Raw genomic sequence first — 23,450 nt, forward strand, 5'->3', positions numbered from 1 at the left:
AGCAAGATGAGGAGAATTTTACTTCGGCGAGGGCAAAGTTATTATCTGCTACCACGAATCATCACCTACACCGTGTATACGATGCCATTGTCCTCTACCCTATAAATCACTGGGTCTGACCAGCTCGTTTACACTACTGGGATCTGAAAAGAGATGACCGAATACTCGGACGGGAGTGTGTGCTTTCGTTGGTGTGTGTGTGTGTGTGTGTGTGTGTGGGGTGTAAGATGGAGCAGGAGGAGAGTTGGGGAATCCAATCTCTCACACAGAGGAGCAGAGACAGGCGGGTAGATACGCTCTGGGCGCAGAACAACCCTGGTAGTATCTATGAATGAAATGACAGGATTACAGGGGTATTAGAAAACCTGCAGAGATGGTTGATAATGCTGTTTATGGTTCAGGATCCCTATTCTCATAGAGAGAAAGTGATTGACTAATGAAAATATGGTCGAAGTCTTCACATAGTCACCTAGGAGAACATTTTGAGGGCGATCCCCCTTCTGTAAATAGGTTGATGTTTACTGCATTAACAGAAATACATAGCAATTTAAGTGTGTGACATTATTTTTGCTGAACCTCTTTAAAATAGGGACACTAAACATAAGCTCTTTTATCCCGGTTAAGAATGGGATTATTGTTGTGTCAACAACCCCCATAGATAATAGTAATTACTGCCTTCGTGATTCAGTGTTTCGGCGCAATCAGACTGCAACTTCGGTAGCTGACAGCTTGGTCCTAATTACCAAGAACCACCAATTACTGGCTCCATTTCATTATTTATAAAGCTTAGCACACCCAAATAAAAGAGACTTCAGTGACTCGGAGCCGTCACATCTCTGGCAGCTGCAAAGGGAGCATCCACAGGACCTGCTGAATCATTTTCCCCAAAAAAATCTTCTAGACAACTTTCCAGTCAGCATGCAAGCACAATATTGTTAGAGTAAAGAAAACTGAGTAAAATTCGGAGCACAGAGCCAACAGGGGGCTGCCTTTATTTCCTCTTGGCAAGCCACAGGAAGTAATAGAGCTGCAAAGGAAGTGCATTATTATCTCTTCTTTACCTCCTGCTTGTTTATCTGCCAACAAGGCTGCAGAATCAACTCTATAACATCAGCCCCAGAGCTTTTAACTACTTAAACACTTTGCATGTTGTATCTACATTCATATTTCATGCATTCCACTGTGAGGTCTATGATACAATCATTTACTCGTCTGCTGCCATGTCAAAAGATGCCTCTATAAATAATAAAACAGAACAAAAAAACAATTCTGTATCTGGCGAGTGTGTTCAACTATCCACACACACTGACATTCACAGATGTTTCCCATCACCCTCTGCTGCCAAGCGCCGTCCAGTGATGGCTGAGCGGGGGTGAGTGGGGAGCTCAAGGCGGGGGTGTGAAATCCTGCTATTCCTGCTCCAGTGAATTCTGCAGAAACTTGGCAGATCATTGAGGAGATTTGTATGTCTGTGGATTTGATATGAAACTGTTCGAGAGACTCGCCTGGAGTCTGTCTCTTAACGTGCCTCCACTTAAAGTGGGCCTGTCTGTTTAGCTTATGTTCCCATAAAGCCTGACGGCCACATTTCTCAGCCCTCAAGGGTGCAGATGGACGATTAACTCAGCAAACAGGTCCTATAGCATCATCTGAACAATAACCAATTCAACACGTTTGGTGATTCAAAAAGTACGCCTTTGAGTAAAGAAAAGCCCATAATCCTCAAATATTGGAACCAAACAGGAAACATGTGCCTCATCTATTCAGATTCTACAATCGTACACCTTGTTTATTAACAAAGATTCTTTCTGTCTTGGTGATTCAGTGTAAATTCAATGAATCACAAAACCGGCTCAAACAGAAGCTCATGCTCAGCAAGCTATAAAGCATGTAAAGCCATCACGTTCCAAAATGACAAGCAGTCCCAAAAAAAGAGATTAAGTATGTACAAAAGGAATCTACTGCCGTGATCCAAAGGGCTTTGCATTTAGATGACAGTTGCGCTGGGCAGGCCTTGTTTGCGAGGGCTGGAGAGGAGCGGTATATGTGGCCCGGAGGCCGGATCTGTTCCAACTGTGCCCTGGCAAGAAAACGTTCTGCCCAGTCAGCCTCGACAGCTTGGATATTCACAGGGGGCGATGGAAAACTGCAGGGCTTGAGGGCTGAAGTAAGGCTGGGGGAGCTCAGTGGAGAAAAGGAAGGTGGGGGGATGGATTCAGGAACAAGGTGTTTTATATTATTTTGGGTTCCGCAAGGACATGGCATTTGCCGTGTTCGCTGAGTGACATCAGGCTTATGCTGGTGACGAGGCTCCTTGTAGCCGAGTTGGCCTGTGGTGATTAAGTTTATCACTTGGGAGGTATGTTTGGAGGGGGCTTTCTTTAACCACTTTTAAACATTCTGTATGTGTCGTGCAGGTTCAGCAATACCTTTCTTTGGTGATTACTTTTAAGAGCCTGAAATTGAATAATGCATTTATTACTGCAGCGTAAAATAAACATTAGTATCATCTATGGTTCACGGGAAGAAAAACAGATGGATGATGTGTTTCCTTTTTGACTTTAACCTTATCATAACTATGGCCATTAGATAACGTGGCATATAATCTTTTGACAAACCCCTGTGACCATTTTCTCGAGATGACTGACATTAAAGTTAGCACCATTACTTTGATTTAGTGAGACAAATGAATTATTCACTCTCGTCTCTGGGGATGCATAGTTAAATTCTGACTCAAAGGCATCACATAAAGGACTTTTGATGTTAAACAGTTTCTCTCCACTTTAATAACCTGAACCAACTTCTGAAGTGCCACAGTTAGTAAAATGCCAACAGATATATTATAAACAAAAACAACATTTCATTTTTCTCTTACAATATGAATAAAATATTTGAGTAAGTCATGCCCACGAAAAAAAATAATTTTGTTTACCTTTATGATTATTATTGCTACCTCCATCAAAGACACACTTAAAAAGGTGAACCAAACCCGTATCTCTCACAAGAACTAAAGTGTGGAGCTGTAAAGTAGACGGCACAAATTAACATTCAAAGCATCTAAAAGTAAAGCAGCAGATAAAAAAAAAGCCAGTGTTGTAGGACACAAAACTGTTGGCTTCACTTTCACCGCTGCAAAAAAAAAAAAAAAAAGGGACAAGAAAAAAACAAAAGATTTGTTTTCTCTTGTGCATCCTAATTCATTCATCCCCAAGTACCTCGCAGCTCTGGGGTTGTACCAAGGCAACGCCTCATGGGAGGAATGATTGACACCTCCTAATCCTTGAGGATACCAAAAAGCATGCCATTACCATGACATTTACACCATCTTCAAGAATACGAGCTGAAGTGCGCGAACAACAAAGGCATAAAAACAGTGAACAAAACTCCAAAAATAGGATGATTGAATTCTTAACGTGTTGTGTTTCAGATTAGGTGCTCCGAGCAAAAGCATCTCCCCACCCTAGTTCTATTAATTCACAACTGGTTTACCCTACATTTCAAAAACGAGCCATATTTTGTTCATCTTTAACACCAGCGGGCAGGCTGGCAGGCTTGCAGAGCTGGAGGATATGTGATGGAAAGTGGAGCACAAGAGTTTTGACCTCGAGAAACAGCTGATTAAGGAGGAGATGAGTGAGAAAAGGAGTTGTCTGTCAAGCTAAGCACTAAACAGATGGACAAGTGTAGCACACTAAAAACCAGCAAGTCCTGGGGCTTAATGGCAGATTTGGTTTTATGGTAAACCACAAACAGTCACAGTTAAAGAGGCGACCATGAACCAAAAACAGTCTTTGGTTAGTATTTTTCATCCTTTCATTAATTTTGTTTTTGAGACATGGTGCTAACTGATGTTGCCAAAGTCAGAGCTGAATTGGAAAAAAAAAAAAGCTTCAAGGTTTTAAGCACCTACTTTTTGTAAAAATCTACAAACTAGCCTTCAAAACTGAGCTATCCTGAATGTTTTCAACCTAAAAATACCAGGCTCTCTGTGTCTTCATGTTCCAGCTGATCATTTAATGGTCTTGCTCTACTGAGTGTGTTTGACTGTTTATTGTTAAAACTGTGTTTTCCTTCCTTGTAACATCTCTACTCTCTATGGGACAAACTTGGTAAAATAAAGGTAAAATAAAAGATTTTATATCATCAACTGAGTGGCTTCCAGCAACATTAGCTTCTCCACTCTATGAGCAGAAGAACAATTTACAGCTGTCTATATAAAACTATTATTGCAGCAGTTAATTGCCGGGGAACTTCATTTAATGAGCACCGGGGTAAATTTAATCACTTGCAGCCTTTCATAAACAGGAAAAGAAAGAGGGTGTACAAGAAAAGTTTTGACAGACAACAACGTATCCTAACTCGTAGGCTAAGGCCTGATTTATAATTGGTCCATTGTTTCCTGACAAACAAACACACACTGTTGACAATTTACTAGCCAGCAATGTTCAACTTCTGTCAACATAATAACAGAAAGTGTTTATATTGGTTTAATGTGGCACTAGGGGGCTGACCATTGCCTGTGTTTCCCCCAGGTGAGATGGTCTCACTGCTTCCCTCTGCGCTCCCTTTAGTATTTGCCCAGAGCTCACTATCGCCCCGCTACCTCTACTTTTGCACTGACAGCTATACAATGGGAGCCAGGACTGCCATAACGAGTAGAAAGTGGAGGCTCGATTAATTAGAGCCACCCCCCCCTCCACAACATCGCCTCCAACCCCTCCTGTTAACTCAGAAGAGTGGGACACAGCTTGGTCATGGCTTGGACTGTTGAGCCCATTGTGAGAGAAATAGGGGATGGAAGTTGTTGGGTTTTTTTTTTTCCCTTCTTCTGGCTGCCGGCCAATGGGGGACCGTAGTAATTGCCCGAATCCCACTGTGGCAAGTGTGGAGAGAGTGTAAGGGTGGCACAAGCCAAGGAAAGTGGGAAAGTGAGAAAATGCTGGGGCTGAGTGTGGGAACAAAAGTGTAGCATTTCTTTTTCTAATCAGACCAAGAAAGAGATGGATAGAAGAAGAGATGCACTGATAGTTATTTTTTTCCTTGCAAACACCAATTCAGTAAGTAAAGTCTATGCAGACATTAAATAAAGACAGTTACACAAAAGCAGACATAGACAGATCAAAACAAACAGTTGGGTCTTCAACTGCATTTGACTGTTACCACATAATGGCAGTATCGGAGGCCATAACTGTTGATTAAATTGATGCTGCCATTATCGGAAAAACTGTTGATAAAAACGGACTAATCTAAAAGAACATGATGACATGTAGGACAAGTGATTCAGAAAAAAGGAGAAGAGCCTGAGGACTCTGTTGCATAAAAATAAAACAGAAGAGAATGTCCTATTACTTCAGAGTTAAGTGAAAACAGAAGGACCTGGGGTGCTACTTACTAGGCAGAGGCGGACAGGGGTGCAGGGAGCGTCTTGGCTGTTGGAGTGGAACGGAGCAGGGTGCAGCAGCGGCTACACAGTGGGCCCTCGCTGGACAGTTCAATCACAGGCAGCCAAAGCCCCGGGCAAACTTGGCCAATTAGCCGCACACTGCCGCTGACCCCCAGCTTCATTAAGGGCCTGGGCTCTGGATGAGGGGGGAGAGAGGAGAGAGGGAGAGAAGAGGATTAGGGGGGGAAGAGAACGTGCGCCAGGTTTAAGAAGAGACACAGATGCATTTGCACAGACACAAATGCCAGAGGTGATGCTCAAGGTTACAGATAAACACAATCAACTGTGAGAGCACCCTATACCACACACCCTATACCCCCCCATAGGGTTTACAGACGCAGCAAAATGTGATGGTGAGGGGACCGAGAGCCATGGAGGCCAGAGGCTACAGCTCCCCTCTCGGTCCCACATCCCTGCACTGACAGCAACAGGTGTGGTGGCCAGTAGACATGCAATTACCAGGCTGAGAATCTGCTCTTTGTGACAAAGACAATGGGGGATCAGAGAGAAAACCAGAGCCAGAGGGGAAGAGAAGGGGAGCAGAGTGGGAGGAGAGGTGAGAGATGATGAGGAGGAGAGGAAGATACAGACTACCGAAAGTCCCTAGAGGGGAGGAAGAGAGAGCGGGAGAGCGATTTCCAGTTGTTTCTTTTCATCGCAAATCCCTCGCTAACAGAGCCTGGGCTTGCAGAGCGAAAAAAAAACCAGATCAAAAACCAACACATACAGTAGTTCTGGCACACCTGTTGTGCTGCAGGAGTAATACAAATTTACACGCTTTGGTGGTCTGCAGAGACCTCACATATGTGTGTGCGCGAAACAATGAGACAAAGGAGAGAAGAAACTGACAACATCCCATTTCTATTCAGCCTGGGTGGGGCTGTTGGAGGTGCTTTGGGACAGGTTGCGCTCAATGAGCCCTGACAGGAAAGCTGTTTGGTGTATGCATGTGTTTGTCTGCATTACAAGTGTGTAAACCCACATGGGACCTCTGCTTGCATCAGCCTGGTGATGGAAGCCTCAGTGGTGCTCCAGCAGGGCGGGGGGAAGCAACTCCATACTCTCCCTCCCTCTCTCTTTCATTCTCAGATTACGAGCCTTCGATCAGGCTAAAGTAATGTTTGTGCGCTTTGCCGCCAGTAGTGCAATAACCACTGTCAGAAACATTGCATGCTTGGGTGAAGTGGAGATACTGGCCCTTTATTTAAAACAAGCGGAGGATAAAAGATCAATGGGGCAATTTAGGCCGTGAATTGGAGGGAAAAGTTCGCAAACATAGTGGGAGATTATGAGAGGGAGATATATGTGTGGAATGGAGGGGGGATAGTGGGACCAAGGGGCATCTAGCTCATCTTGGTGCGAGTGGCTTATTGATCGGTGGAGACACACAGCTCTGAGCCATTCATCACAGGCCACTCAGGCCCTTAGATAACTCCTATGATAGTGCCCCGGCTGCTGAGCAGCTGCAACTGGCCACATCCATTATCCTTCAAAAGTAAGCCCCCTTGCCTGGAAAGAAGCATGGTGGGGCTGCTGGGTGACAGGCTGGAGGGAGGGCTTGGATGGAAATGGAAAAGGCTGGGCCTGTGGTTGGGAGCCTGAGGCTGAGGAGAGTGTGTGTCTATAAAGTCAGAAGCTGGGGTTGAAGGGACAGGGTTTCATGAAAATAGGTTCTTTGGAAAGCCAGAAAGGAGGGGAGAAAATGTCCCTTTTTTAACTCTTTTTTTTTTTTTTAAAGTGTCATGGCACTATTGTTTCCACTTCTTGGCTAAACAGTATTAGCAAAGCTGTTTTATAGCAGATAGCACACGAGACATCCAAGGGACAGGCAGCTCTGAAAAACTGCTGAGTGGCTCTGTGTGCATGCGTGTGTATGTGTGTAGAGACAGAATTCCCTGATTGGGCAGGTGGGGATCAGCCATAATGAGCCATGCAGGGAGAGAAGATGGGGGGGGGGGGGGGGGGGGGGGAGAGAGAGAAGGGAAGAGGCCAAAGAGCGAAAGAGAGATGGAGTGAGAGTGATGGAGACAGGCTCAGAGCCAGAGACATGGCCCCAAAAGAGCAATTACAGGAACTCCGGAGAAGGTGTGGGCCCAGCCCCCAGGCAGAGTTTCACACACCACACAGCCCTGCCAGACACACACATAAACACACCAAAGATATGACAAAAGACATATAACAAAAACTAACAGAAGACATAAATGAATGAAACACTGAAGCCTTGTTTAACAGTCAAAACTGGAAGGAAGTGAAGGGAATTTTTTATGGATTCAAAACCTAACCATAAGACTCCTCCACAGGTTTTTGTTGCTGCAACATTCTGAACTGGTCGGAACCTGTTACCGTAACAGCATGGCCTGAACAAAGGCTCAAACTCCAGGGCTGAGGTCAGTGTGGGTAAAACTTTCACCAGATGTGATTTTCCTCCGTGCATTGAGTGCAAAACAACACTGAAAAGGCTGGACAGCCTCTCACCATGGTGCCTGTCACAAATACGAGTCTGAAATGGTTTCTGAAGGCGACGGTTTTTAAACCCCCCCCCCCCTCCCCTCCCCTCCCCTCGAACACCCCACCTCACCCATCAGCGCCACCACTTTACAGAGACCGACAGGCGAGAAAGAACAAGCAAGAATGATAAGAAGAAGAAAAAAAGAAGAGAGTGATGCAAACAGATAAGGGGGAGGGGAAATTAAATTAAGAGAAAAGTTCTCGCGCACCGGTATGCACCATTGATTTCCTATTCTCTTGGAAACATTTAATGAGCTTAAATAGGAGCCTCGTTTGACACTGCCACACTGACTCTGAGGAGCCTCCCAGTGAGAGGAAATCGTTCAGCAGCTGTGACGATACCAGAGAAAGGGGGGGGGGGGGTTAAGATGGAGAGAAGGTAAAGGTGGAGGATGAAGAGGGTGGGTGGATGGGAGGGAGGGGGGGGGGGGGGGGGAGTAAAGGTTTTAATTCCAAAGCAAGAGACGTGTGTAAGACAGATGTTGGATTATCCTAGGGAAATGGTCCATGGTAGCATTACTTGCCTGTTTCTCAGTAAGTAGGAAAAAAAGTATGAAGGATGAAGAAGATTAGAGGAAGAGAGGCAGGCGGAGGAGGAGGCTAAAGGTTGTCTACATCTACCCAAGATGCCTAGTTATGTAGGTGCTTACCTCTCACAACAGGCACTCATTATAACCCAACAATGTCCAAACTGATTGACAGCTACTGCTCTGCTGCAGCGTTTCACCTCATTACTTCCTGGATGACCTCCCTAGAAGGTATTCAACAGATGCCTATTGCTTGGCGGCCATCTTTTTTTTTTTTTAACCCTCACTGCTCTCTTTTCTCCCTCTAGCTCGAGAAAACCATTGTCACTTCAGAGAGTAAAAGTCCAGAGAAGCTTCACTGCTCTCCGCCGATGATGAGGGCCCCACTGGGAACCATCGGCAAACGCTTTATAAAGCCGTCCGGCTGAGTGAATGGACGCAGCGTCCCGCCACCTTTCGAAGGCAATCATGATAATAAGAGTGTGGAGTCAAGCATAGCTGTACACTGGCACCACAGGGGGGCTTCCCTTTATCGATTGCTGAGTGTGGTGGTGTGTATATGGGGAGTGTGTTTAGGGTTGGCTGGGAAATAAACTGGATTCAGTGCACTTAGTGCGTTGCAATTTTCAACAATTCTCCATATCAAAACTCATTAAACTGACAAGTCCAGAGTCATAGTTTTAATAGTGATTCAATATAATCTGCCTACCAGAAGTAAGTCACCACAAAAAATGTATGGACAAAAAACATTATAAATTGCATTTTATATAGCTAGAGACTAGAGTTAAACTCAAGGGCAATGTGATGTTTTAAACTTTGAATTATTCACACAAGACAAGATAAAAGGCGGGGTTGGTAATTTTGGAAAACTAGCATGATTTTGAAAGTGGCATTCCCTCAGTGCTACGTCTGCACTCACCCTCTCCCCTCTGTGCTCCCTCAAAAGCCACGCCCCTCACACACATTCACGAGTGACGTTGCTGCAGAAGCGGACCTCAGCTCATCGCTTACATTGTGTCGAAACAACGTGGTCTCATGACTCATGTCTCATTCAGGCAGGGAGACAGGGAGGTTCCTTAAATTGGTTCCTCGTGGCAGATATTGGTCAAAGTTTTTACCTGCCTTCAACTGTTACAGTTGACGCATTTTCTTTGTTCCTTTTTCAGAGCACGATTTATTCATTGTCTGTCAGGACTTCAAGATAATTTCAACCAAATTTTAAAAAGTGTATCTGGAGAAAATGACCAACACTGCCTTTAATTTACAAGACTCTTTTTTGCCCTTGAAGGATCAATTCAGAAAAGCTCCAGCTTATGTGTCCTTGTTGTCTTCAGTCAGCCTTTTTTCACCATGTCTTAGCAATACACTCAATGGAGGACAATTCTGCAAAAGGTTGCCACCTCGACTGGCATTTTGTCAGTTTGTCATCTACACTGTATTTAGCTGCATCAAAGCAAAGCAGGAGAAACAACATGGCAAGATTTTAAATGTACATACCCAGAGTCAAAATGTCCCTTCAGTTTTCATAGTTAACAATGTGTTGACTAGGAAAAGACTTATTGCACAGTCATCCCCACCTCTCCAGAGCAATGTTCACAATGATAAAGAAAAAACAATTATCGGTATTCCCTCAATGCTCTCCGGTGGACACAAGATATCAGCAGGGTCTGGAAGTGTTTCTGCCTCTTGTTTGCTGGATGGTGCTCAGCTTGTTTTTAGGTTAGAGGTTCTTCAGTGTTTATTTCAGGTTTTAGCAAATCATACCCAAGGCTCTGAATCTCTTCTAAACAAATTTATCAGGTAATACAAACTGGTTGAAACACGTTATAAGTAAGTTTCCCATTTAAAAAAAACAGTCTTACCAATGCTCTGTGGTTCTTATTTTATTTTATTGTCACAAAGACATTGTTGTAACTTGAAACACTTAGAAATAAGTTGCCAGGAAATGCTCCAATGTAGGGCCGACAGGCAGCATATTTGGCAAAACAGTAGACTCATTAAGGCTGCCTCAGGAGTCAGGTGTGAATAGGAATGAATAGTTGATGCTTCTATCTAACAACCAAATCTCATTCAGATACAGACCCTTTCTGCATAAAGAGATCTGCTCGAGACTCTGCTTAACGTACATTTAATAGGAGCGTTGGATAGCCTATCATGCAAACTGTAGTCCTCAATGAGGGCTACTCGGGTTCGACACAGACCCCCTGCACTTTGCTGCATGTCATTCCCCACTCTCTCATTCAGATCTCATATTATCCACTGTCCTTTCATCTATGAATAAGGGTATAAAGGCCAAAAACATTTTTTTTTTAAATGCATGAAAGAGTGCTGTATAATGCTTTACTGCTGGCTAAATGACAGACTCTAAAGCATGATAAGTAGCTGGTAAACACTCTGACTGTAGACTTGTGTTTGTGTGTCTAAACACCCTCATATTTACATGCATGTGTAATTGTTGCTACTTAGCTGTTAAACCTGTTAGGTCCCTGTGTATGCTTTCTGCAGGGTCAAACATGTTTTCTGGTTTAAAGCATCTTTGACATTCCTCCAGTGTCTGGTTCATATGTTAGCAGGTCAGACAGGACTTCTTCAGTCCCTGACCCCTGTTTTTTTTCCTCCCCTGACTCTGGCTCAGCTGCTGGGAGAGCTGCTGGCTTGCAGAGTATCTATCCAGACAGATGCATAGTAAGCAGTGTGGGTGTTCGGCACAACTGGCAGCAATGCTGAGGCCATGTTTCGCTGGGCTTTCATGTGTGACTTGCAGCTAAAGTTGTGCTGAAGGAGATTTTTCTATGGAAATGATTCTTGGGCTGAAATAATCATGCGATCCTCTGGTGATTAATTACTGTGAAAGAAAAACAGCCCACATGAGAGTGTCCTTTTTTTTCCCTCCTGAACAGTTCCAGCAGTTGCATATAGGTGTACACCCACACACACCCCCCCACACACCCACACACACACACACTCACACACTCACACATACACACACACACCAACTATATCAACTGAGTAAATATCTGCATCATAAGGACAACAACTTTGGAAGGCATGGTGTTGAATTGTCCAAAACTTCTTTGACCAAAGTCCCAACCTGTCATTCCAACCATTTTTTTTTCTCAACACAGTGACAGTGACAATTTCTCACCAGAAACTATCATTGCACTTCCTAGGAATCCATAGGCCATCATCTATACCACAGTATGGACCATTCTCTAAATCACTTATACTGGCCTATATATAGCCTGTGGAGAAAAGGTTATTATTGAAACAGAAAGCTATATTTCATAATTGCTCTACCACGCTTCTATCCCCTCAGTGAAATTGGCTCTCCAGAATAAATTCCCTCTCAGTCTTTTCCATCTCTCTTTATCTCCCTCTCTTGTCTGTTAGAGGGTGTGATTTTGACAGGCCGACTGTCTCTCCTGGCGCAATAACCACCCTCCATTTGTATCTGCGGAGGGTGCATTAACTAGACAGCGTAATCAGGCCGCACAGGAAAGGCAGCAAGCCTCAAAAACTGACTGCTTTTTACCACTCTTCGCTATAACAGCTCGCCATTAGGCCACAATTAGCACGGCTCGGTCTGGCACATATAAACCCTCAAAGACCTTTAGACGACAGAGTGGATGCCAGAAACATGGAGACTTTTTTTTGAAAGTCCATTGTTGCACAAAACACTCTGGAAAAGTAATCTGATTTGATTAGTCTGGATGCTGAAATCAATAAAAGTAGGAGACTTAAAACATGTCATTGTGCCGAGGGACCATGCCAGAATCTAACCCAATACCACTGACATCTTACAGTCAGACGTTTTTGATTTAAGAGTCTTACAGAAAAGGCTTATCGCCAGACACTTCAGACAGTGCATGATTCATCTAAAGAGGCAGCAAGCAAAAGGAGAAAAAAACATCCGAAAAGCACTGCCTTATCATAAGTGTATGCACTCTGCGAAAATGGGAAGTGAGTTTTATTGAAGTACCCCTGTGGTGAAGGTGCATTTCAGGTGAATGTGTTCCTGTCGGGATACAGCCGCAAAAGTCTGTAGAAAGCTAAGTTCAGTACGCACAAACACTTTCCCTCCCTCAGGGCTTTGGAACAATACAGAGAAATGCATGTCCCTGTGGTCATTTGTGGCATGCTGGCAGTAGGCAGACGCAGATAAGAGTTTGGATCGGTGGAGGCTGACACGCTGTGATTATCTCCCGCTGCTGGAATTGACCGTCCATCAATCCAGATAGCTAAGAGGACCAGGGCTGGCCAATTCAATTGTTGTCTTAGAAAAGATTTTTATGATTCAATGACCTCGAGAGAAAAAATAAAAGAGAAAAATGTGTCAAGGGTTTCAAATGTGTGTATTCAAGCTTTGTTGTTATTCGGTTTCACAAATGCTCATGAGAGAGATGAGAAAGTGCTGCATTCTCAGTATAATCACAAGCACATATGTTCTCTCACACACACACATGGTGACACTCAGAGACAACCACCTGACTTTCCATGGCACCCTCTGAAGTCCCAGTCTGCCTTTCCTGGCTCTCTCATCACCTTCCCCCTCACCTCATGCTGCGTGTTCTGGACCTGGAACCAAGTCTGTACAACAGACTGAGTCACAGGAGAGATGCAGGAATGAGAAGGAGTGAGGAGAGAGAGAGAGAGAGAGAGAGAGAGAGAGAGAGAGAGAGAGAGAGAGAGAGAGAGAGAGAGAGAGGGAGAGGGAGTGAAGGAGAACGTCAAGAAGCACATTCTTTCTGCTGAGCGCCATCTGGAAGTGGAAAGGTAGATAAACAATGACGTGAGCCGCATCCCATCTCCTTCCTAAACCCTGAGCAGACATACACACTTTGCCACAATGCACGAGCGCCATCATCCACCGATTCTGTGCTGCGCGCCAAGCATTGTCAGGGATTGGGTCTTATCAATCGTTGGCCAGATACTGAGTGGAAGCGTGAGGCAAACAAAAAGGGGAGGGGAGAGAACAAAAAAAGTGGAGGGGGAGCTGCAGGCAACAATGAGAAACACAAATGAGATGATGGCTGGAAGCCACCCGTCCACGCGGCCCTGGACCAACTCTATTTTAATCTGGTCAAGTCTGCCTCAAAATCAAAGCAATCTCCCTGAGTGAGCTGACAGAGGGAGAATCAGACAGCCAATCCCACCCAAAAAGGAAGTTGCTGAAGAATCGACTGAGGGGATATGGTGCTATGCTGCATTGTGCTAGGAATGTAGACTATTATGGCTGGGGAATTGTGCTTTATTTAAAAAAAAAGGTCCATTTGCATTCACTCAGCGTGCAAGAAGAGCTCGGGGGCAACGTTAGCTGATGCTCCTGCTGCTTTTGAATTCCTCACCATCTTTTTCAGGCCCTTCTGGCATGCAATATATCACAGAAGTGGTAGAAATCTTTATTATCCCTTATGGGGAAATTGTCCTTGTAGTAAGTCAGAGATAATAACAAAAACAATATCCGTACAATGCAAAAAGCACAGAAGTTTGAAGCAGACGACGAGCAACAGCTGGAGCAACAGCCGGAGGGATGCTCCCTGTGGGCGCTGTGCCTCTTGGGGCCACCCTGTCCTGAAAATGTGCTTTGCTAGACCCGAGTAAGACTAGAGTGAGACATACAAAGGCCACAGTGGGGTCGACTCAAAGAAGGAAAGCCAGAAAGAAGGGACTTTGACAGCTATCCCTCGGGCTGCAAGAGGAGCTGCACCTGTATGCACCTCAGCTCTGCTCAGTTTAGTTTCCATCTATTCAGACTCCCTGCTCGCTCGAACACACCCGCAGCAGACACTTCAGCTCTGTTGGCACTGGCGGAACAACAGGAGGGAAGGATCAGGTGGCGGGGGTAGGCAGACGGAAAGAGAAGGGTCGAGGGGGAGGGTTGACAAATGAGTCTCGTCAGGTAACACTCACAGATGTGAAAGGATGGAGGGGACGAAGAGAGAAAAAGTAGGTAAAGGGAGGGGAGGGTGTCTGTCAGCTCATATTGGTTCATCAGTGAAAACCTCCTTGCCTGATTAGAAACCGCTGCAGCCAGGCAAGGCGAGGACAGAGACAATTTAAAGGAGGTGTCATTTAGGTAGCATAGCATTCCTCACGCTTAGCCCCACTCCTCTGTTTTGAGAGACTGGAGCCCCTTTCTTTTTTGGGATCCAGAGCTTATGGCCTTCTTCCCCTCCATAAGGCCCCACATATAGAGTGTTACTCTCAGTTTAGTGATGCACGATATGCGATAAAATAGTTCAATTTTGGGATACTGTGATAGATTTCTAAAAAGTTAAAAAGGGCACAATAGCAAAACTTCAAAGTTTGTATGTACTATATCGGCTGTTCTTTATGTGTTCTACAATACCCCAAGGCTTTCTAGAGACCCTCCTAGTAGCCAGCTAGAGGAAGAGAGAGAGTGCACATACGCACAGAAGAGCAGACACTGAAGGAAAGAAATCGACCAACTTTTTTATGCTTAATCGGCATGGCAGGCACCACGTTGCTGCCACCGGTGTTTTCTGAAGAGGACCATAATATGGTAATTATGATAACCACCTCTGTGTAGTAAAATGCAATTCTTCTTCTTCACCTCAATTATGTTGCGAATATTCATCGAACACTGACATCGCCTCCCAGCTGAGCGCTTCAACCAATGTCCGTTGGCACAGAAGGACAGGTATCTTTTTAATAATGGTAATCATTTTAGCACAGGGCAAGTGCTTCTTCAATGTACGGGGGAAAGCAGGGAGCAAGTTGTGAGTCAAACTTTTTTTTTTTTTTAAGTCAACAATGAAAAAGTAGCTGGCTGCCATGGTTTAGTCAGTAGTTGGCTGATAGCCTGTGTTTGTGGAAAGCTCTGAATACCTGTGTTTGTAACATGTTTTACCTGAGCTCACAATAAATCCAAAAAGCATTTATTTTCGCAGCCATATAGGCACAGATTAATCTAAGTGTAGCTGATTGACAGCTTGAGCCTCATCCTACTGCATCAACATAGTGAAAAGCATTGCTTGTTTATGTAAATTAATTATGTATACATCAACTGATGTGTCTTAGATTATGTTTTTGTTCAGGAACTCTTAACTGGATCATTGAATTAAACATTTTAAGACAACTGCAAACAGAACTTCTTGCAAACAATAATTTGTGAGTGACAATCTACTTTTGTCTCGTTTTTTGAAGTTTTAAAGTATGACATAACAAGTGTTGTCCCATTTGGGTCTGCTTAACTGTGACTAAGAAAACACAAAACATAGCGCCTATCACTCCTGGCATACTTCCTTCTGCAATGGATTTGAAAGGAAGAGCCCTGGAACCATTCAAGGGCCTGGAAATGTGGGTCAAACACATGACATATTAATACAATGAGTGACTTTAAAGAAAAGTGAGAAGAGAGAGAGAGGGAGAGAGAGAGAGAGTAAGGGAAAAAAAGGATAGACCGGAATAGGAGCCAACATATGCAGAGCAGAGAGGATTTGTGTTTCTACGTGCCCCAGCATGCAGGGACACAGGGAGCGTCTCTGGAACCGGCTCCATGAAATAAAAAGGAAGATAATCACTTTAAAATGATTTTGGCCAAATAAATGAACGATCCTTCCGCTATATTGAGACCTTGATAAATGCCCACTGTCGAGGTTGTTATTAAACACCAGAGAGTCTAGTGGGTCCCTGTGCCAGGCAAAACTAATTAATGCTGGGCAGATGTGTCTGAACAGTGGTGTACCTACCACACACACACACACACACACACACACACACACACACAGAGTGCTAGACGGCTGTTCACACTTCCCAATGCACGTTTACACACATGCTTGCTGTGACACACACACCCTTTAAATGGGCTGTTAACCATGTCCACAGTGCAATCAGTGCCAGCTGATGAGCGGTCACCATGCTAACTGGAACAGGTGAGCACAAAACAACAGCATCTCAGCTTCAATTTTTTTACTTTGTCGGGCTTGACTTCGGAAACTCTTTGTCAGCCAGCGGCCAGAGATTGAAAAACGCCTTTCCCTGGTGCCTTATTAGACTTGCCAAAATTGGGCAACATGTTTCAGCTCTGTGTTCCCTACCTTCACTGCTGGAGGTGATGATGAGAGTTAGAGCTAACAGAAACCAATTAATCTTTCATGGTGCACGTGTTCTTGCTTTTGTTAGATCCGTTTCTGAAATTGTATGAGACTGCAGCTGTACAATAGAGGGCTTGTGACACGTTCATCCTCCTCCTCGTCTTCCTCCTCCCCCATCTTCATTTTTTCCACATACTTTGTGAGCAAACAGCTGGGATTCTTTTTTTTTTTTTTTTTTTTTGCGAGAGCTATCATTACTGCAGCCTACAGGCATGAGAGCCACTCTCCAAATTGCTGATGGAAGGCCAACTAGCCAAGTTAGAGCTAGAGCTAGAGATGAGATTGCATTGGCAATGTGAGTACTCAGGTCGAGTTGGGAGAAGGGGGGGTAGGCCATTACATGCTGAACACACAAACTACACATCTGTGCACACACAAAGAAGAGCGTGACATGAAACAAATACAAGCGCCTGTGTTTTATCTTCATTTTGGCTGTCGGTTCGTCATCCTGTAACCACATCAATCTAAGGTCACACAGTCATCAGGAGCTCTCACATATTCGACTACACACAAGGTAGTGACTAATCACCCATCTGGAGCAACCATTCCCAGGTCTAGATGACAAAGCGCCTTTGCAGCCACAAATATAGGCTAATGCCCTTCTAAACAAAAGGCTTAAGCTGTATTACAGCTAAACATGCTGGTCTGAGGGGGGAGGGAAGACAAGCATGGCCAGGGGAGAAATCAAGTGAACTCACAGATAGGCTAGCTGCTAGTGGCTACATGGAGCTGACAAGTCTGTACGTGCACTTGATTTCAATAGCAGTTCCCCGTGTCAAGGGCAGTGAGAGGGCAGAGCTGAACAGTAGGAAAAACCATGTCGGTGTACCTAGGTAGTTTGTGAAGTAAAAAAAAAAAAAACAGTGAGGCTTGTCCACAGGGCTTTGCCGGAAACCTTCTCATCACTAAATATTAGCATGTTAGAACTGGCAGGTGCTAGCCATCACCTCTCCCAGCAGTCCACGGGGGTGAGGCTTACCCTCGAAATGCCTCCACCACTCCACACCACTCCCGGTTCTCCAGCAGAAGCAGGCAACTAGCTTGCACGATCCAGGTTAAGTCTCATAGTTTTTGAGAGGATCCTGATGCAACCAAAGCCAGGTTCAGAATGTGAGCTAAGGTTGGATCAGAGCCAGGAGCCATTGGTGAGCAGTGCGTTTTGACACAACAGGCAGAACACAACATTTTCAAAAGGCGAAGGAGGACTTGAACGGCGCAGTGGTGAAGAGTGCTAGGCAGCTGTTTCAATCAGACCCTCTGATAACAACCCCTTGTCCAGAATGACGAGTGCAAATAGGGCAGGGGAGCGACAAGCTGCACAAATACAAATCACTTCTTCGATAGTCTACACTGAGCTAAGCAAAAAATACCGCACTTGATTCCCCTCGTTCATTTATAAGCTGATCAAACCTCTTGGGATTCAATATGAGCCGCTATAAAGAACTTTAATGTACTGCCGAGCATTAAGATTAATGTGCATGCTTACAAAAGAGCATATGACAGTACAGTTAATAAGCAGAGAACACTTTAGCTATCAGGAAGATACAGCCGTATATGAACAGACAAACATCTAGCTAATGGAACTGGCCATATCATTTACCGTACAGCTTGTAGCCAGACGCAGGATGACACACTGGCTCCAAACGCAAGGAAGATGGGACACTTTCATTACTCGATAGATAACATCCCAAGAATACTTTCTAGAGGATGAATCTTTGCTTTCAACCCCCACTGTGAACAGACAAACAACTAGCAGATCAATTATGAGTGGGGGAAATGAAAACTCAGCGTTATTAAATTCTCTTTTTCCATTTTGTGTTGGGATTTAACAAGAAAAAATGCCTTTGCACAATGAGACAAACAGATGGAGGCATAGGCACTTAACCCCAACAGCACAGACATTTTATTGTATTTTGGTTTTCGGAAAGGAAAGGGAAAAAAAACATTTACATTTTTATTGTAAAACCAGTGCAACTAACGTGATTCAAAGCTCTGGCTGGAAATCACCTGGCTGTGAGTGTGCCTGATCTAAATCTGTAACAGATTCAAGTTGCCTGTACTCTGCTGGTCTGACTATTACATTCTGACCATTGCAATCACCAAAAAAAAACAACAAGCCTTTACATCGGTGACTGTGCCTCAGTCCCATTAAAAACCCATCACACCCACCACTGCCATGCTACGCTTACTGCGCACAAACCCCATGGCTGTAATTGGCTCCACTGCACCCTTTACCCACTCTGGACGGGCCAACAGACGAATGCAAACAACTTCTCAGTAACTGGAAGAGAACAAAATTCTAGCGAAGTCTCAGTGACATCAAGCATGACAAATGATTTCCAAACATAGGGGGGGAAGTGAAACCAAGAAGCCTCTTTCAACCAGACAGGAACGAGATAAAGGGATGTAACAAAAAAAGAGAAGAGATGGAGTGAAACAAACAATGTTTAGAAGGCTAAAGGTGATGATGGTGTGACCACGGACAGACTACAACACTCCACACAAACAGACACTAAGGTGTGAGAGTGAAGCTGAGCTGTTGTCTCACGGCGACCGCGTCGAGGGCCACAACCATGTCATTACCCCCGCCAGCAAAGAAGAGAAGAATACCAGGGCCTGGTATTTTTGGGAGAGTCAAGAGAGTGTTTGTGCAGAGCTGTATGACAATAGGAGAAAGATCAACAGAAAGCAGGGAAAAGAGACTGTGGATGTGTTTGAAAGTGTGACTGAATGAGGTTTGTGCGCATGGAGTGGATTGTATGCCATCAAGACTCAACGCTTTAGTTTGAGCAAGCGGCAGGGAGATGTTTGTCATACCAGAACATGGAGCGTGTCTGGACTGGGATGAGACGGAGAAAACTCTGGCCAGCCCCTAAGGCTCTCTGAATGATAATACACTGCCCAACATCTGACTCGCAAACTCATGGTTTAAGGGACCTCGGCGCGTAGGGCCACTTACACAAAAGGAAACACAAATGAGAGGGGAGAGCAGAAGGGGGAGATATTTATGGAAAACGTATGATTAATAAGCAAAAGAAGTAAGTAATTATCACCAGCAAGAGACAACAGAAACCCCCAATCAGTCATAATTGTTTCTCGGTGTGACATGACTGTAGATAAAGGAAAACCATAATTGATATTCTGAACTGACTTTTGTTAATTAAAGAACTGATTATTCTGCTTAACAGACTTCGACAACCAGAGGCGCAGCACTGCCCTTTTCGAAAAGGCACATGCACAGCGTTAAACTGAATTCCTTTGAGGCCTACGGTTTTGGCAGCGCTGCTGACCGGGGACGAGGGCATTCAATGATATGTAAACAAACACACACAAAAATTGGAAGAGGGGGCTTGCATACGAGACGATCCCCCTAACCAAGCACTTTTATTTGTTTTCTCCAATAAATGTCAAGCTTTATTAATTGATTGAGCCTGAGAGGGATAGAGACCGGGAACTGGGAGAGAGGCAGTGTGTGGACTATTGTGATTTCATTCCTCTTTGCTCTCTGGGGAAATGAAGCCAAAAACCTTACATCAACAATATAAAAACTCTACAGAAACAAAAAATAAGCCTCAGAAATGATCTGAATTCTCATGTAGGAAAAGTCTATAGCAAAAATACCATGTAATTACCAAAGCATATCTGTAGACTGAAGGGCTTGTGGATTAGAAAGGTTGGACTCTGAACAAAAGGAGACCTTGGGCTTACTGAGAGCCAGGTCTGGGCATACAGGGGAGGCAGTTGAGGACAGCACACTAAATAGAAGTGACAGTCAGCAGATACGCGCCAGTCCCCTCCACCCGCAATCACTCTAGCCCTCGCCTCCACCTACTCCGCCTGTGGTTGGCCTGGAAAAGAAAAGGGAAATAAAAAAACACACACCCTTTTCTCCCCCCATATCTACTGATTACATACAATGCACCCTAACATACCGGGAAAGAGGAAGGGGAGGCGGGGAGGGGAGGGGAGGTGGGGAGTGAATAGACAGGGAGTGCTGCCAGGGCTTACTTTTAGATAGTGTGGTTATCAGCAAGAAGAGGAGGGAGAGAAACAAAGAGGAAGTTTACCGGCGTTGTTTTATCTGGAAGGGCATTAAACGGAGAGGCGCACAGGGGACAAGACAGCAAGAGTTACAGAAAGACCGTTCAGAGGAAAGGTAGAAACTGTCCAAAGTCACGCAACCTTCTGGATTGTCCTTTTCTTTCAATCTCACAGTTACACATGCACACTTTGCCCTTGGCTGAAAGTCATTCCCGGTTCGTGGTTGCTGGATTTGATAGGCGTTTAGGCCTTTAGACGTGTTACCGAATGCAGCTCGCTGGGTTTTCAGTGTAGCTTGATATGCAGCTAGAGGCTGAGACTGGGATGTAAACTGAATGTGGCCTTTGATAAAACACTCAAAGGGGGACAAAAACTGAAGTAGAAGTGGGGAGCCCATTAGGCCATGGTAGAAAGTATGGGAGATACAGAGGGTCAGACGATTGGGATGGGGAAAATCTGTGCCCTTTTGTGTCATTCTTGACCCCTTTAGATGGAGTCGAAGCTTGCACTGAGGGAGTCTGATGGGCACTCTGCCCCACAGGTGTGAGCTGGAGAGGGATGGGAGGCATTCCAATGAGGGGACCCCCAGCCCTTAAGACTGCTGCCGCCAAACACAGCACTCAGTCAGCCCGCTGGAGCCCACTAATCAGAGAAGTTAGCCACTGACCTCTCCACAGGCTCCCTACCTTTTAATGAGACTCATGCCTTTGATTTGTCCACCTGCCTGCAGGGAGAGACAGATCATGCATAAGCTCCTACAAACACGCGTGCACACACACCAACTCCTATTCACTGGCACCACTGTGTAGATTGACACATCCACACTACTGTGGACACGAAGACATGAGAGATGCACATAGTTGAAAATAATGAGCGCTCTGTAATCCACAATGGCCACGGGCTCTACAGACGTGTACACACACGCACGGGGAGAGGATACACAGCGGTGGACTAGCAGAAGCACTGCCTGAGAACTAACTACAGCAGACTAATCAGCACAGCACACACAAGGACACACAGCAACACACAGACTTAAGCTGAACCGGGCTCAAGGACACACAACACCCAGCTTGTTAGGAAAAGGATGAGGAAGGTGCAGGTGAGATTGGATCCAGACACGCTTGCTCACAGATAGAATTGAATTATTGATCAGCCAACAGATTGTGTTATGAGGAATTCATGGATCCGCGCCTGGGCTGTCCAGCTCCCCGAGGCTGCAAGACAGACTGCGTGTGGACTCACTGTACGAGTTTGTGTATCTGTGCGCGTTCACACGTGTGCTGGGGAAGCCTAAGGGAAGCAGGCAGCGTTGGTCGAAGTCCGAATTATTTTCCGCGGGGCGGAGTGGGCAAGGTTGAGTTCGCATTTAGACAAGACAGAGCAAACAGTGAATCGATCAAGCTGGCCAGGGCGATGCACACAGAAGGAAGGGCTCACCCTCACTGCGCTGAAAGGGCTTTAACTGCTCACACACTGAGTGGCTTTTTCATTGGCACTCAGGCAACAGCACAATCCTCAGCCCTTCATACCACCAACGGAAAGAGAGGAAATGGGATTTTTATTTGTCTGAGCTCCACGGGTGGTCTGCTGCTGCTAATAATGCGCTGAAGTGGAGGACCCTGCTTAGCTTGGGTACCATTACCAGCATCAACATCAGCCGACATGCGGTGCGTGCCATTAGACAAAGGTATGACTATATTGTGACATGAACATGTGGTACCTGAGCGCACACTTCTGCCCAGAAACATTTCAACACTTCCTCTATAGTCATCCACAGCACGAGCTCTACTTTAAAGAAAAAAGAATCAGTCTACAGTCAGCTCATGCTACTTTATGTCTAACATGTATACAGTTAAGGACACATCACCTTCACCAGTTGCTATCCTACCACTGGAGACTACTTTAAGGTGGGGACAAGCCTGACAAAGGTCCTGTGAATCCCAACACTGCAGACGTAGATTAAATACCAAATCATTTTAATTCGGTCTAATCAGATCATTGCCAGAAAATGCAGACACTTCATCACTGGAATTGCAGAACATTTGATATTCCTGCTTGTTTGTGGTGATTAGGATTAGTCAGAACAGATGTGTGGTTTTAACACGCAGCTCGTTTAAGGTTCATGTTTTGTTTTCAAGTGAGAAGGTGTAGAGATACATAAAGAACCCAGCGGGACCAAGATGTGAGTTCATTTTTTCCATTACCCAAGAGGAGACCGTATGAGTAATTAAACGACAGACGCGGAGGAATGTGTGATGACATGCTGACGGCAGACTAAAACAAGGATGGAAGTGAAAAAGAACAGAACCCGGTTAAAAATAAAAGCACTGGCTGAGGGAGGAGGAGGAGGAGGGGGGGAGGCATGTAAAAGGAACTGTAGATCTCAACAGGGAGAACTATAGAATGATCCTAATGGAGGTCTGGATCTGTAATTAAATGGCATGCGACCAGTCTGCACTAGTTCACCAGTAAATGAGCAACGCCACACTGACATGGCCTTTTACACCCCACTTTTCTTCAATCTGTTACTGGGAATGCTGCACACTTCTCCTCCATATCCAATTGAAAGAGGATGAAAGTAAAAGGGGAAAATGTCTCCTGGTGAGACTTGTGTGATTTGGGAATCCAATTTGGCAGTGTATTTTTTTGTAAACATTGTAAGTGCAGCTTGTTTTCAGAGAACCCAGTAGCAACAAGCAGCATTAGGCTGTTCCGCTGTGTGGGGAAGAAGGAGACAAGGTCTTGGTAATAAGGTTTTCTAACCCCAGCAGCAGATCTACTCCTGCTAATGACTGTAATTAAAGAGTCCAACTC

The 23,450-nt window shown here is 44.9% G+C and overlaps 1 protein-coding gene across 1 annotated transcript in view; it reads right to left on the reverse strand.

Moving 5' to 3' along the window:
• Nucleotides 1-23,450, reverse strand: part of plxnb2b (plexin b2b) — a 128,207-nt gene that overhangs the window by 95,782 nt on the left and 8,975 nt on the right. The window contains exon 2 of the mRNA XM_061035823.1: nucleotides 5,393-5,579. The gene's annotated coding sequence lies outside the window, so the exon portion shown is untranslated. The remainder of the gene's footprint in view (nucleotides 1-5,392; nucleotides 5,580-23,450) is intronic.

Source organism: Labrus mixtus, chromosome 4 (genome assembly GCF_963584025.1).
Source record: "Labrus mixtus chromosome 4, fLabMix1.1, whole genome shotgun sequence".
Taxonomy (NCBI): Eukaryota; Metazoa; Chordata; class Actinopteri; order Labriformes; family Labridae; genus Labrus; species Labrus mixtus.